We start from the raw sequence: 14,277 nt of genomic DNA, 5'->3' as shown, positions 1-14,277 counted from the left end.
ATAAAAAAAAATCGAAAAAAGAGGTTCAACACAAGGACTTCCCAGGAGGTCACCCATCCTAGTACTACTCTCGCCCAAGCACGCTTAACTGCGGAGTTCTGATGGGATCCGGTGCATTAGTGATGGTATGATCGCACCTAATATATAATACGGTTTAATTGTATATATGTCTTCCATCTTTCAGGCCAAATTTTGGAGAAATCCGATAAAGTAGAATAAAACACGGTATTTTTCATTAATCTCGCCAAAAATTGAACAATAAAATTTATTACACGGTAAAAACTAAACGAAATAAAAAAAATCGAAAAAAGAGGTGCAACACAAGGACTTCCCAGGAGGTCACCAATCCTAGTACTACTCTCGCCCAAGCACGCTTAACTGCGGAGTTCTGATGGGATCCGGTGCATTAGTGCTGGTATGATCGCACCTGATATATAATACGGTTTAATTGTATATATGTCTTCCATCTTTCAGGCCGAATTTTGGAGAAATCCGAGAAACTAGAATAAAACACGATATTTTTCATTAATCTCGCCAAAAATTGAACGATAAAATTTTTAACACGGTGAAAACTAAACGAAATAAAAAAAATCGAAAAAAGAGGTTCAACACAAGGACTTCCCAGGAGGTCACCCATCCTAGTACTACTCTCGCCCAAGCACGCTTACCTGCGGAGTTCTGATGGGATCCGGTGCATTAGTGATGGTATGATCGCACCTAATATATAATACGGTTTAATTGTATATATGTCTTCCATCTTTCAGGCCAAATTTTGGAGAAATCCGATAAAGTAGAATAAAACACGATATTTTTCATTAATCTCGCCAAAAATTGAACAATAAAATTTATTACACGGTAAAAACTAAACGAAATAAAAAAAATCGAAAAAAGAGGTGCAACACAACGACTTCCCAGGAGGTCACCCATCCTAGTACTACTCTCGCCCAAGCACGCTTAACTGCGGAGTTCTGATGGGATCCGGTGCATTAGTGCAGGTATGATCGCACCTGATATATAATACGGTTTAATTGTATATATGTCTTCCATCTTTCAGGCCGAATTTTGGAGAAATCCGAGAAACTAGAATAAAACACGATATTTTTCATTAATCTCGCCAAAAATTGAACGATAAAATTTTTAACACGGTGAAAACTAAACGAAATAAAAAAAAATCGAAAAAAGAGGTTCAACACAAGGACTTCCCAAGAGGTCACCCATCCTAGTACTACTCTCGCCCAAGCACGCTTAACTGCGGAGTTCTGATGGGATCCGGTGCATTAGTGATGGTATGATCGCACCTAATATATAATACGGTTTAATTGTATATATGTCTTCCATCTTTCAGGCCAAATTTTGGAGAAATCCGATAAAGTAGAATAAAACACGATATTTTTCATTAATCTCGCCAAAAATTGAAAAATAAAATTTATTACACGGTAAAAACTAAACGAAATAAAAAAAATCGAAAAAAGAGGTGCAACACAAGGACTTCCCAGGAGGTCACCCATCCTAGTACTACTCTCGCCCAAGCACGCTTAACTGCGGAGTTCTGATGGGATCCGGTGCATTAGTGCTGGTATGATCGCACCTGATATATAATACGGTTTAATTGTATATATGTCTTCCATCTTTCAGGCCGAATTTTGGAGAAATTCGAGAAACTAGAATAAAACACGATATTTTTCATTAATCTCGCCAAAAATTGAACGATAAAATTTTTAACACGGTGAAAACTAAACGAAATAAAAAAAAATCGAAAAAAGAGGTTCAACACAAGGACTTCCCAGGAGGTCACCCATCCTAGTACTACTCTCGCCTCTCCAACCAGCTTTATGATGATCTACTTAGGTTGTCGCATATTAAGGACAGGTTCTTGGTTTGTCCCTCTGATGTGGATATGGAGGTATCACTTCTCAAGGCCAAAATCTGTAATGCTCTGGATGCAGTGGGTGATGATATCAAGTCTGTTATTGGAAGGAAGGCTCTGGATGCTCTGGATGCAGTGGGTGGTTCATCTGATGAAGGAAGGCTTAGCAAGGGCTGGTTTGAAAAGATTAACTATGTATAGTCATGAAGAGAATGAGCGTGCCAAGTTTGCTGCCGTATCTGCTGCTGTGAGGCGTCTGAATGCTTTCAAGGACTGCTGGATAGATTCCAAACTGTTTAAGAGTCTTGAAGATCAGAGGATTAAAAATGAACATTTGGCTGAAGCTGCTGCAAGGATTGCCCAACAAGCTGATGAGCTGAACCAAGAGGATGCTCCGGATGCTGATGTTCTTATGATTGATTATCAAGAGGATGGTGAACCCTCCTCTGTTAAAGGAAAAGCTCCTATGGATTCAGATCAGCTAAGGGTTCTTCAGGATGCATTGAGGCAACAACAAGAAGCTCTTGAGAGGCACCGGTCAAATCATCAGAATCTAGAGTCCAAGGTGGATAAGCTTGACTCCAAAGTGGACTCCTTGAATGACAAATTTGACATCCTCTTAGCTTTTCTTCAAAAACCCTAGGATTCTATGCACCTTTATGTTATTAATGTTTTATTTATCTTTGGTATCTTCTGAACATTTTTTGTTTCTTTGGATTTTAACTTTGATATTTTGGTTCGTTATTTCATATTTTTCATGTGTGGTTTACCTTTATTTATTATTTTTTTAAAAAACAAGAAAATAAGAACACAATGCTGAGATTAAAAGGAAAATTTTTATTGATGATCTGACAATGCTGAGTACATTGGTAAAAAGAAAAAGACGACCTAATCCTAGTCAGATGGATAATACTCAGAAGAAATCTCAGATTTCTCCTCAGCATCATCTGATGAAATTTCTATAGGATCTGGGTTCTGCTCTTCTTCTTCTTGTTCTTCTTCTGGAACATAGCCAGCCAGGAATTCAGCATAGTCAGCGTCATTTTCATCTTCCTCAGCCTCAGAGTCTGAAGAGATGATTATGATTTCAGCATCTTGTGGCTTCTTATTGTCTTCTTTATCTTTTTCATCTCTTTCGCGCTCTTCTTCTTCTTTCTTTCTACGAACCTCAGCGATACGAGCACTAAATCGTTTCATTCTTCGTAATTTTTTTTATATCTTGCTTATATTTTGTTGTGAAGAATGTTTGTTATTCAAGTTCTCCTTTTATAGATTTTTTTTGGCGCGTTGTTTTCGTTTTTGAAATAAATTCACCTTTGTAACAACCAATTTCCTTCTTTGACTGTCTTGGTTATCTAATTTTTTTTTACTTTTTGATAATGACAAAAGGGGGAGTAGTTACGCATTAATTGAAAGTTGATAAGTTTCAAAAAGCTGAAACCACTTTTGTTTGTTAAGTTATTAAAAGTTATCTTTTAATTGTTTTACGTATTTCAATGCGGAGATTAAGTAATTTAAAACTGAAATTAAATTTCATAAGTAATGATAAGTTAAAAGTGCAATTTTTACTTAGCCTTATGAGACTCAGGGGGAGAGCTTGCAAACCTCTCACTCTGAAGAAAGATATGAAATTTGTTTTACTCTAAACTACTTAAATCTTATACTAAATTAAAATATCATGGATAAAACTTAAAGCTTAGGCTTTATGGAGTATCAATCTTAGGGGGAGCTTGCAAACCTCATAAACCTAAGAGAAACATGATAAGTTAATTTAATAACAATTGTCAATTAATACTTATGTTTGTCATCATCAAAAAGGGGGAGATTGTTGGAACAAAATTGATTTAAAAATGTTTGCCCCTAAATCTATTAAGGTTTTGATGATAACAAAGTATTAATAAACAATTGGAAGGACTAAAAATTTAATTTAAGTGTGCAGATATTAGCTTCAGATAAGCTCTGAGTGAAGCTCAGAAGATATGTATTTAGAAGTTTACAAGCGCTCAAAAGATGTTGAACTTCAGAGGTTACAACCTTCAGATGATGAAGTCGTCAGAACTTCTTAAGTGTCTAAAGCTTTATCAACCTCTGAAGATCTTCTTGAAGTCTGTGAAGATTCTCTTTTGCAAGTCAACTCTTCTACCAATGAAGAAAAGGACCTTTCAAGCTTGATCAGAACAGCTACTCTCATTTTGTCTGTCCACTCTTGAGAACGTGGGATATCATACTTGTTAGCTGAATAAGGAAAGTCTTCTCTGCACATGGTCAAAGTGTCTGAAACTCTTACTCAGTTTTAGAAACAACCCAACTGCATCAAGACAAGCTGCTTGAAGACAAAAGGTTATCTACTTCAACGGTCATCTTTATGCAACGACTCTTTTTCTGGTTATATATATACTAGAAGGATCAGTTGTATAAGATCGATCATCAATCATATCAAGGATTATACTGCGCTCGAACAAACTCTGAACTGCGAATACAAGCTCTGAACCTCTGAACTAGTGTTGTTGCACTTTTAGTCCAAATACTTTGTATTCATTGTATTTGCTCTTTAAGGTTCTTTTAAGAGCAGTTGTATTCTTTCAACTATTTATTATCTCTAGTACTTGAGGAAACTTAAGCTTGTGTGCTTAAGTGTGAAGTCTTAAGCTTGTGTGCTTGAGCATTGTTGTGAAGTCTCTTGCTTGTGTGCTTGAGCATTTGTAATCTTGTGTGATTATAGTGAAATCCCTTGGAAGTGCAAGGGGACTGGACTACTCTCGTTTGTGAGAGGAACCAGTATAAATTGCTTGTGTACTTTCTCTCTCTCTTATCTTGTTATTATATTGTGTTACTTATCCGCTGCTAACTTAGTTAAGTTAAGAACTTGAGAAAAGTTTTAACTTGGCTAAAACACAACTCAACCCCCCCTTCTTGTGTTTTCACACCTTCACCGTTTTACTTACACTTATATTTTGAGTATGATGTCTAACTCTCTTTTATGTGTTATGTGCTGGACCGTTGGGGGTCCAGATTTTACAGGATTTTGTGGTATTCGATGTCGAGTCGTCGGTGAAGCTCCGCTCTGATTGTGACACGGGAAAAGGGGTTTTATATTGTATATAGAGTCTCCTTAATATCTAGGTTGTTTTGTATAATCAATAAATATATTATTTGATTTAAGATTTGTATAAACAAGTATTTTTACTAATTAACTACATTAGTATTATTTTGATTGAAGAATGTAATACTCGAACCACAACTTTTATAATATCGAACATTTATAATATCGAAGATTTTACTAAAGGTAGAAATATTTAATTAATGGGTTTGGGTGTTACATTTTTCATATGAAGAGAGCTTTTCATCGCTAAGCTCGCCTTTTGCATTCAAAATCTTAGAATTCTCATGCTCCATTAATCGAAGTGACTGTCAAGAAATTAAAGACATCAATGATTACAAGGACAAACAAAACCATTTGCACATATTTGATGGAAAAATGTAGCCAGAAAAGAGAAGGTGAAGACAAACAATAATAAAGAATGTTTACAAATAAAGAAATGCTTACAGAATGCTCGGACTGTAGTCAGATTTTACATAAGCCTGGAGACTAAAATAGTGCACATTTCTTACAGACTCATTATCCAACCTAGCAATAACCAGTCGGCTTTCTCAAATTTGGTTTTTGTTAAGAACATATGAAATGACTATCTATTTTGAAATTTAAAATAAAGGAACTAAAAACTACAGTGCTAATTAGATTAAGAAGAATTAAAACTCACTTCTTAGTAGGCTGGGTAGAGTTTTCCACTAGAAGATCTCTTATCTTCTCATTGTAAACCTCCAACATACTAACATGTAAGTCATACTTCATTACACCCTTTCTCTCTTCGGATATCCTAAACAATTCTTCAAGTGTTCGGTAATTAACTCCCCTCTCTTCTGGTGTTCCCTCCATTGTAAATGTTTTACTAGTTCCAGTTTGCCCATAAGCAAATATACAGACATTAAAACCATCCTTTACTGATGTAGCAATAGGTTTAGTTTGAGAAAAAACAGCCTCTGCATCATTATCAAATAACACACATTTGATCAGCTTCGAGAATGAAAATGAAATATTTAATGCAACGATATCAAAAGTTGCAACTCCTAATATACCTTACCTTGGTTATTGAATGAAAAGGCGAAATTTCTCAGTGAGCATTTGAACCAAACAGTGATTTGTATCACAAAAAAGAAAAAAAAATAAAGTCAATTGTGTGGGGATAGAAGAGTAAATTAGTAATTTCCATAGAAAGATATTCCTAACCTGCCTTTACTGCTTCTTGCAACGTTTCAAGTATCGTATGCAAGGAAACCATATGATGCCTGGAAACCATATTAAGTTAACTACACAGCAACAATAGCAAAATATATTCGAAAAAGGGATTTATATTGTACAGTAAATGATTAAGAAGATCCGTGAGGGATGAAAATAAATCGAATAACTGTGGTTGGACAATTACTTTCTTTGCTTTAGGTAGAAGTTGAGCAAATGCCCTGCAGGCACCTACTTTTACAGGTGGAGGCCTGTCAGATTAAAAGTTAGAAGAAAGCTTGATGTACAAAGAATACAAATTGAGACGTGTTTGCTTACCTATGTTGCATAGGTGCAGGTACGGTACCGGTACGTGGTACGACATTTTTAGAAAAATTAAGGTACGGGTACGCTCGTATAATTTTTTTTTTAATATAGTTATATACTTAGAATAATAAAATTATATTCTTAAAACAAATAATTAAACATAAAAAATAGCAAACTTTAAAAGTAGTTATATTGTGGTTTACACGTTTAGGAAATTATGAGTAGTAGTAAGACTATGCGGCTCTACTTTTAAAAATAAATAAAAAGGGGAGACTGAATTGATTCTAATTTTAAACTAAAGTGAATCTTTATTAAAAAAATAAACAAATAAAAAAAGAATGGGATTGGAAAGTGCTGCTTATTTGTAAATTAAGAGAAGTTCAAAGTTTGACAGAGAAAGAGTGCCTATCTGAGAAAATAAAATAGGACAGAAAATAATTACCACAGAGGAGAATTTGGCAACTGTAGTAAAGATACGAGCATATAGAAAGGGGTATTCAAGAGAATCTGTCACAAAAAAAGAGGGAAAGTGAAATAAATACACACGCGCATATGCATGCATCATAACTGAAGCGTAACGGAAGCTTAATTAAGGAAGCATTTGAGAAATGACCTATTAGAAAGTCCTCGGCAACAATCTGTTCAATCATGTTCTTTAAGTTACTTGGCCGAAACCCTGACTCCTATATGAAAAACATAAAATATATATCAAAGTATAAGTATATCTCAGTGCAAAATATAACCCAGTTATTGAAAATGGAGATATAAATTTTAAGCATGTATATCAGCCCATAAGAATTAAGAAAACTGAAATCAATATCGTGTACATGTTTCTCAAGCAGTTGTTCTGAAAGAGAGGACAAGGAAAAAAGAGTAGCTTCTCTTATGTGACACAATTAATATGTATAGCACTGACTTTAGACCTTTGCATTTTCCTACTTCATCAGCTAACTTCCTCTTTAGACCAGCAAAACTTTTCAGCCCTGGATGAAAAGCAAAATCAGCTACAGATTTAGATCATGTTTGAATTAACAGCTTAACTATGCACTTGTAGCATATGAGCTTATATATCAACTATTTTTATAAAAAAAATAATAAAGTTGTTTTTATATAAACAATAAGCTGTGTTCATAAACAATTTGGAGAACTAATAAAAATAAGCTAGAAATAGTTCATAAACAATGTAGTACATTTGCTTTATGAAAATTTTCTTTCTTTTGATCTTTCTGATTTGCAAGTATTAAAATGCAAGTTGCATTAGTAATTGATAATTAATCAAGAAAAACTACCCAGGTCTAAAAAAAACATTACCTTTTGACTACTTGAAGGTATAACTGCAGACCAAAAATCATTATGATGACCGACAACATGTGAATTTCATTATTATGTACAACCAATAAATTTTTAGCATACCTTCTCATAGATTAGGGTCATGATACTAGATTGCAGCTTTAGCTACAGTTTGGAAAGACGAGCAGTACACATTGTGTATCTAGAACAGAAGGACACTGATTTACTAATTGCTATTCGTAAATATAGCAAAAAATGCATTGAGGAACTTGTAAAAATCCATATAGATCCGACTTAGGTTATTCAAAGTCAGAGAAATGCAACATGAAAATATTGACCAGCACATATAAAATGCATCAAACACATGGTTGCTTTTTAAGGGGTTTTCAATATCTGATTTGCAGAGTCAAGAGTATTCAGAACACATACTCTCATGTACTTCCTGTTGTCCCCAAGACATTTCAAAATATCCGACAGAAAGCTCTGCAATAAACCATTCAAAAAGTTAAACTTTTTAAACAAGGAAATGCAACATTAACAACTGGAAAGAAAATACAAAAGCCGAACACAATTCACAAACTTTGCTTGACGCATTGCAGATGCAACATTACCAATTGATGTCAAGGTAGCCATGACTAGTTTTTTGTTGCTATCATTGAGTCGTGCCCTAAGAGCGCCAAATAAATCACCTGGTAATATAAGTCATCACTCAGCACAATTTAAAAGATCGACAAACATTATAATGAACAGGATAAAACCTAAATAGTTAATAAAAAACAAAGCATGTACATTTTCTTAGTATATACATGAAGAGAAGAATTGAAATCAGTGAATATACTTAATATACCTTACACATTGATATAAGTGAAATTAGTGAACTTCACACAATCTATGTTATATAAATAACTAACAGTACATTTTCTTGAAAGAAAGATACGCAAATATCAATTCAGAATTACAGATCTACTGCAAAAAAGTGAAAATTTAGGTCATTCATAGAGTTCAATACCTTCACATCAACATAAATGTTTTCCAACATCTGGTGACTTTAATAGTGGATGAGAACTCAGAGTAACAAGTTCCTACAATTCCACATCAAGATAGTAATAAGTATATAACAACAACACACAATTAAACATGGATTTAAACAAAAAGCAATAAAATAATAACCTTGACAATTCAAATTGAGAGTGAAGCGAATCCACACTACTACGTTGTTGTTTAATGGTTTGATCATAAGTTCCTTAAATAGCAATTACATAGACGGTTATGCATTATAGCACATCACATACATAATATATATGGAAGAATTGTGAAACAAATATTAGTCTCGTTTTATTTTTTGAATTCGAGAGAATGGGAAAGGGAGGAAAATAAATCAGATCCTGGATTTGTTTTACCAATTATTATAAATAAATAATAATATCATTACAAGTAATACACAAGTGGAAACTGACTGAGCTTCAAAGAATAAAAATAACCTGAACTCCAGGATGTGTCTCATGCATAAACTCGAACAGCTTGTTAACAACAGTTTTAAGAAACTTCCAGTGAGCAAAACGTACCTACAAACCGAAGCAACTTATTATTATATCCAAGAAAATAGCAATACAAAAACACTAAAAAAAAAATTCACATGTAAACACTTCTTACATGATATTACTTGCAATAACTGCTTTGTTATCTTTTCCCTTTGTGATTTTTTAAAACGAAAAATGAGATTAAGAAAAAAATTATGTCGGGAAAGTACTACTTAAAAGCTTTAAATTTTAGGTCTGGTGGTAATATCAATGTGGCTATCACAATTTAAAGCACAGGAAAAGAACAGACTAGACAAAACCTGTCGCTGTCGACTTTGAATGAACTTCTTATCCATATCCATAGACAATGCAGCTACACCTTTGCTCATATGTCCAAGTGAACTACTTGCATTACTAAATATATCAACCCCTGAGAGTAGCTGAAGCGGTTGGCCTAGAAGATCTTTCCGGATATTTGAGATAGCCATGCTAATCATAGAAGTTTACCTCATATTTATGTTTTCGTTGAACCTCTGGTTTATCCTGACATGGATCAGAAGTATGCATTTATCATTAGCACCACGAAATTCTCCAAATCCTAAAACCAAGTAAACTTAAGGCATAACATCTCATTTGTCAGAAAAAGGCTTCAAAACTTATCATGCAAAGATTTTCAGCATTTATAGATATATATCTCCAGAAAAGAAAGGTTTCACAAATTGAGATTATTGCATAAAAATAGTCTAACATTGTAAAGCCAAGCCTTTAATAGAGTCCCGTGATAGCTCCTGTAAGTGAGACATTTAGTCACATGTCTATTGAACAAAACCAGTTATAGCTTTGTAAGAGTGAGAAACCAAGTCTATTGTAATGGTCTACTCGATTTCAGACATCCCGAAGTGTTGGGCAATACGGATCTAACAGATTTGCCAGAACTACAAATAACTAGGAGCCTGTTTGATTGGGTTTTAGTTTTCAGTTTTTAAATACAATTTTATAAATCACAATTTTTAAAAACTGAATTTGAGAAGAAAATAAAATAAAAACTTGTCTGGTGACTCTAATTTTAAAACTGTTTTCAAGATGCTAAAATAAATAAACCTGTTTGAAATGAAATTTTGTTTCATCTAATTCAATTTGTTTACAATGTCATTATTAAGTATTAATTGAATAGTGAGATTTGTTTACGGCGATTTGCGATTTGTTTACGGCGATTTGCGATATTCATTCACTAAGAATCGCGTTTGTTTACGGCGATGTGCGATTTACTCTTCTGCTAGGTTTTAGGGGAGATTCCTAAAAAGCTTTACGGCGATTAACTCTGCTATTACAAATTCCATCGGCGATTTACATATGTTTTGAGGGTTGCGATTTACGGCGATTATCTCTGTTAGGGTTGCGATTTGGGAGCAGGAAAATTGGGAGCAGGTTGCGATATGCGATTAACTCTTCATCTCTGCTAGGGTTGCGATTTGGGAGCAGGTTGTCTCATGTTCATCTTCTGAGTATGAAAAAACCGTCGTTTTCTTCCGGTAATATCTAATCCACGCGTTACCATCGATGGCTTGTGGAAGAGGTGACCTTGGAGAGAACGAGTTCAGTGCAGCGTTAACAACAATTGATAAGGGTTACCCAACCTTCTCTCTCTGATTTTCTTTTGTGGTATTGCTCCTAATCTGGTTCCATCGTTCCTCTGTCTTTTGTTAAGCCTGCAACATAGGCAAAACATTCAAGGGGTTTTGCCAGGGTTATTGGAAATTATAGCAAGATAGCCACGGGGTCTTGCTAGGGATTTGGGACTGTCTCCTTTGTGAGAGTTGTTAGTTTATCTCTCTGTTATCGTGCGAGTTGTGCGTTTTTGTTTCCGTTTACTTTGCTCTGTTTTCCTGTCTGACACGGTGTGCTTATTCTCTTGGTTGCGTTGCGTTTTCGCTCTGGGTTGTTGTTGCTCTGTTTTGGTTTTGTCAGGTTTCTGCGTTTGTTTTCACCATGGAAGCAAATCTAGAGAACCTTAATCTAGGCGAGGAGGAGGTTTTGAATTTCGAGTTGGAGGAAAATGATACTGAACAAGATGATGTTAGCTTATGCTTAGTAGGTCGGTTTGTCCATGACCGCTCTATTAAGTTCAACGTCATGAAGGTGCGATTGGCTGAGGTATGGAGGCCGGTGAAGAGTATGTCAGTAAAGCAATCTTCACATGGGTTGTACTTGTTCAAATTCTTTCATCCATTGGATATTGAAGCGGTAATCAAGGGTGGGCCTTGGACTTTTGACAACTTTACACTGATTGTTGAAAGGTTGAAGGTGGGAGTTTCACTATATGATATTCCGTTATTTCATGTCAACTTCTGGGTGCAAATTCATCATGTTCCGGTAGGAATGATGATTGAGAAGGTAGGGAAAGGGTTGGCAAACTATATTGGAGAATTTTTGGAGTATGATAAAAATAATAACACGAGCTTCTGGAGACAGTATATGAGGGTGAAGGTTCGGGTAGATGTTAGAAAACCATTAAAAATCGAGAAGAGGATTGATGTGAATGGTGGTGAGGGGGGTGTTGTAAAATTCAAATATGAAAAACTCGGACTCTTTTGCTTTGTGTGTGGTATCCTTGGCCACTCAGAAGATAAGTGTGATGTTAGATATGCCATGGAGAGGGATGATGGGAGGCGAGGTTGGTCTAGCGAAATTAGAGCAGATGTCCGTCGTCCTGGTGGTCGTATGGACTCGCGATGGCTGCATGAGGAAGGGAGAGGTAGGGCCGATACGTTTACTGGAAGCCAGTCAAGGGGAAGTGCACCGAATTCTTCGCATTCTTCCCAATCTCATTCAGAACGCCCAAGTGCACATGCTACAGATAGGGAAAGTGAACCAGGGGTTAACGCTGTGGTGCTTCATGACAACAATGACATAATATCTACCCCGTCAATGGTGGCTAATAGACGAAATTCAGTTGTTCCCACTGAACCAGGTGTTATTAGGAATGTTGATACACCGCTTTTAGCCCTCTCTGCTAGGTCCAATCTGAGAGAAAGTAGACAGATTAACCCATTGTTAACTGAAGTGGCTCACCTTGAGCAGATGGAAACTCATATGGAGAAAAAGCGCAGACGTGCTGAAGTCATAACTCCAGCAGCGACAGATGAGCAACTTAATCAGCATTTTTTATCGGCAGGTCCTGGCAGTTCCCAGGACTGCCGGGACTCATGAATGTTCTTAGTTGGAATTGTCGGGGCTTGGGCGGCCCGAGCGCAATTCCTAATTTGCGGAAGCTTGCCCGAGAACATAAGCCGGATATTTTATTCTTGTCTGAAACATTATCTCATGCTCGACACATTGAACCTATTCGGGTCACGTTAGGTTACGATTCTTGTCTGGCCATTGATGTGGAGGGGCAGAGTGGAGGTCTGGCGGTGTTCTGGAAGGATAATAGTAAATGTAGCGTTTTAAATTATTCGAGAAATTTTATTAATATGTTAGTGGAGGATGAGCAGAAGGGGGAGTGGAGGTTAACATGTTATTATGGATATCCGGAGCGTAGTAGACGGAGGCATGCATGGAATCTTCTGAGAGAGTTAGTCAATATGTCCCCTGTACCCTGGTGTATAATTGGTGATTTTAATGATCTACTCTCACAGGAGGATAAAAAGGGCATTCACCCACATCCCAATTGGTTGTGTATGGGATTCAGACAAGCTATCGCTGACTGCAATTTGATCGATATTCCTCTTGCAGGACACCCATTTACTTGGATCAAAAGTAGAGGTACACCTCATGTTATTGAAGAGCGGTTGGATAGAGCTATGGCTAGTACGAGTTGGATGCATCTCTTTCCTGACGTAAGACTATCTAACCTCTTGGCCTCACATTCAGATCATAGTCCAATTTTACTCCAATGCTCTCCTACTATAACAGTCCGCTTCAATGGCGCCTTTCAGTTTGAGAATAAATGGCTGAAGGAACCAGATTTGGAAGAGACGGTGATTGATGGTTGGGGTACGAATGACAATGTTGCGATAGTTGATCGTGTTGCTCGGTGTGCTAACAAGTTACAAAGGTGGGGCAAAAGGAAAAGAGTGAAGTTTAAACAAGAGATTGAAGAATGCGTCCGTGAGATGGAGGCGTTGAAGGATAATCAGGGGGAGGAAGAGAGTAGGAGGTTTCAGGAATGTTCTGACAAGCATGCTACTTTACTGGTTCAGGAGGAAGGGTACTGGAAGCAGCGAGCCAAGATGCATTGGCTTCAAGAAGGTGACTTGAATACTCGATTTTTTCATATGTCCGCTTCAGTTCGTAGTAAGAAAAAAAAGATTACCAAACTTATGGATGAAGCAGGTACTGCAGTTCATACTCAAGAGGATTTGTGCGGGGTAGCTAAGAATTATTTTAATGCTCTCTTCAGAAATATAAGTGGTATTCATGAACCTGTGCTTAACCTTATCCAGCAAAGGGTGACTGAGGAGGATAATCATTTACTTACGGCACCCCTGACCAAAATTGAATTACAACAAGCTTTATTTCAGATGCACCCGGATAAATCACCAGGTCCTGATGGTTTCAACCCAGCTTTCTACCAAAGGTTCTGGGAACATTGCGGAGACGATATTTTTGTAGCTGCATCTTCCTGGTTAGATAGGGGGTATTTCCCTTCTAGCCTTAATGAAACAAATATTTGCCTCATCCCTAAATGTGATAATCCTACTTCGATGAAAGATTTGAGACCTATTTCTCTGTGTAATGTCCTCTACAAGATAGTTTCTAAAGTGCTTGCTAATAGGTTGAAGCTTTGTCTGGATAAATGTGTTTCCCAGGAGCAGTCAGCTTTTGTCGAAGGTCGGTCGATCCTTGATAATGCTCTTATTGCTATTGAAGTTATACATGCTATGAAGAGAAAGACTAGAGGATATAGAGGTGAGTTAGCATTAAAAATTGATATTAGTAAGGCTTATGACAAGGTGGATTGGGGTTTCCTTCGTGGTATGTTAGTCAAAATGGGG

At 36.3% G+C, this 14,277-nt stretch overlaps 1 long non-coding RNA gene and 6 other non-coding genes across 7 annotated transcripts; all 7 read right to left on the bottom strand.

Moving 5' to 3' along the window:
• Positions 1-20: 20 nt before the first annotated feature.
• LOC123887621 lies at positions 21-139 on the bottom strand. The gene has a single exon (XR_006801633.1). It is a non-coding gene; the product is annotated as a 5S ribosomal RNA (ribosomal RNA).
• A 171-nt stretch (positions 140-310) lies between these two features.
• On the bottom strand, positions 311-429 carry LOC123887584. Its single transcript, XR_006801598.1, has one exon. It is a non-coding gene; the product is annotated as a 5S ribosomal RNA (ribosomal RNA).
• Positions 430-600: 171 nt separating this feature from the next.
• On the bottom strand, positions 601-719 carry LOC123887668. Its single transcript, XR_006801678.1, has one exon. It is a non-coding gene; the product is annotated as a 5S ribosomal RNA (ribosomal RNA).
• Positions 720-890: 171 nt separating this feature from the next.
• Positions 891-1,009, bottom strand: LOC123887583. Its single transcript, XR_006801597.1, has one exon. It is a non-coding gene; the product is annotated as a 5S ribosomal RNA (ribosomal RNA).
• A 172-nt stretch (positions 1,010-1,181) lies between these two features.
• On the bottom strand, positions 1,182-1,300 carry LOC123887663. The gene has a single exon (XR_006801673.1). It is a non-coding gene; the product is annotated as a 5S ribosomal RNA (ribosomal RNA).
• Positions 1,301-1,471: 171 nt separating this feature from the next.
• On the bottom strand, positions 1,472-1,590 carry LOC123887567. Its single transcript, XR_006801582.1, has one exon. It is a non-coding gene; the product is annotated as a 5S ribosomal RNA (ribosomal RNA).
• Positions 1,591-5,146: 3,556 nt separating this feature from the next.
• On the bottom strand, positions 5,147-7,326 carry LOC123884096. The gene is made up of 6 exons (XR_006800674.1): positions 7,084-7,326; positions 6,913-6,977; positions 6,010-6,214; positions 5,629-5,908; positions 5,415-5,495; positions 5,147-5,275 (listed from the first exon to the last, which is right to left on the bottom strand). It is a non-coding gene; the product is annotated as an uncharacterized LOC123884096 (long non-coding RNA).
• Positions 7,327-14,277: the final 6,951 nt, after the last annotated feature.

Source organism: Trifolium pratense, linkage group LG5 (genome assembly GCF_020283565.1).
Source record: "Trifolium pratense cultivar HEN17-A07 linkage group LG5, ARS_RC_1.1, whole genome shotgun sequence".
NCBI lineage: Eukaryota > Viridiplantae > Streptophyta > Magnoliopsida > Fabales > Fabaceae > Trifolium > Trifolium pratense.
Note: the sequence above shows the minus strand (reverse complement) of the source record. Positions and strands in the feature narration are given on the sequence as shown.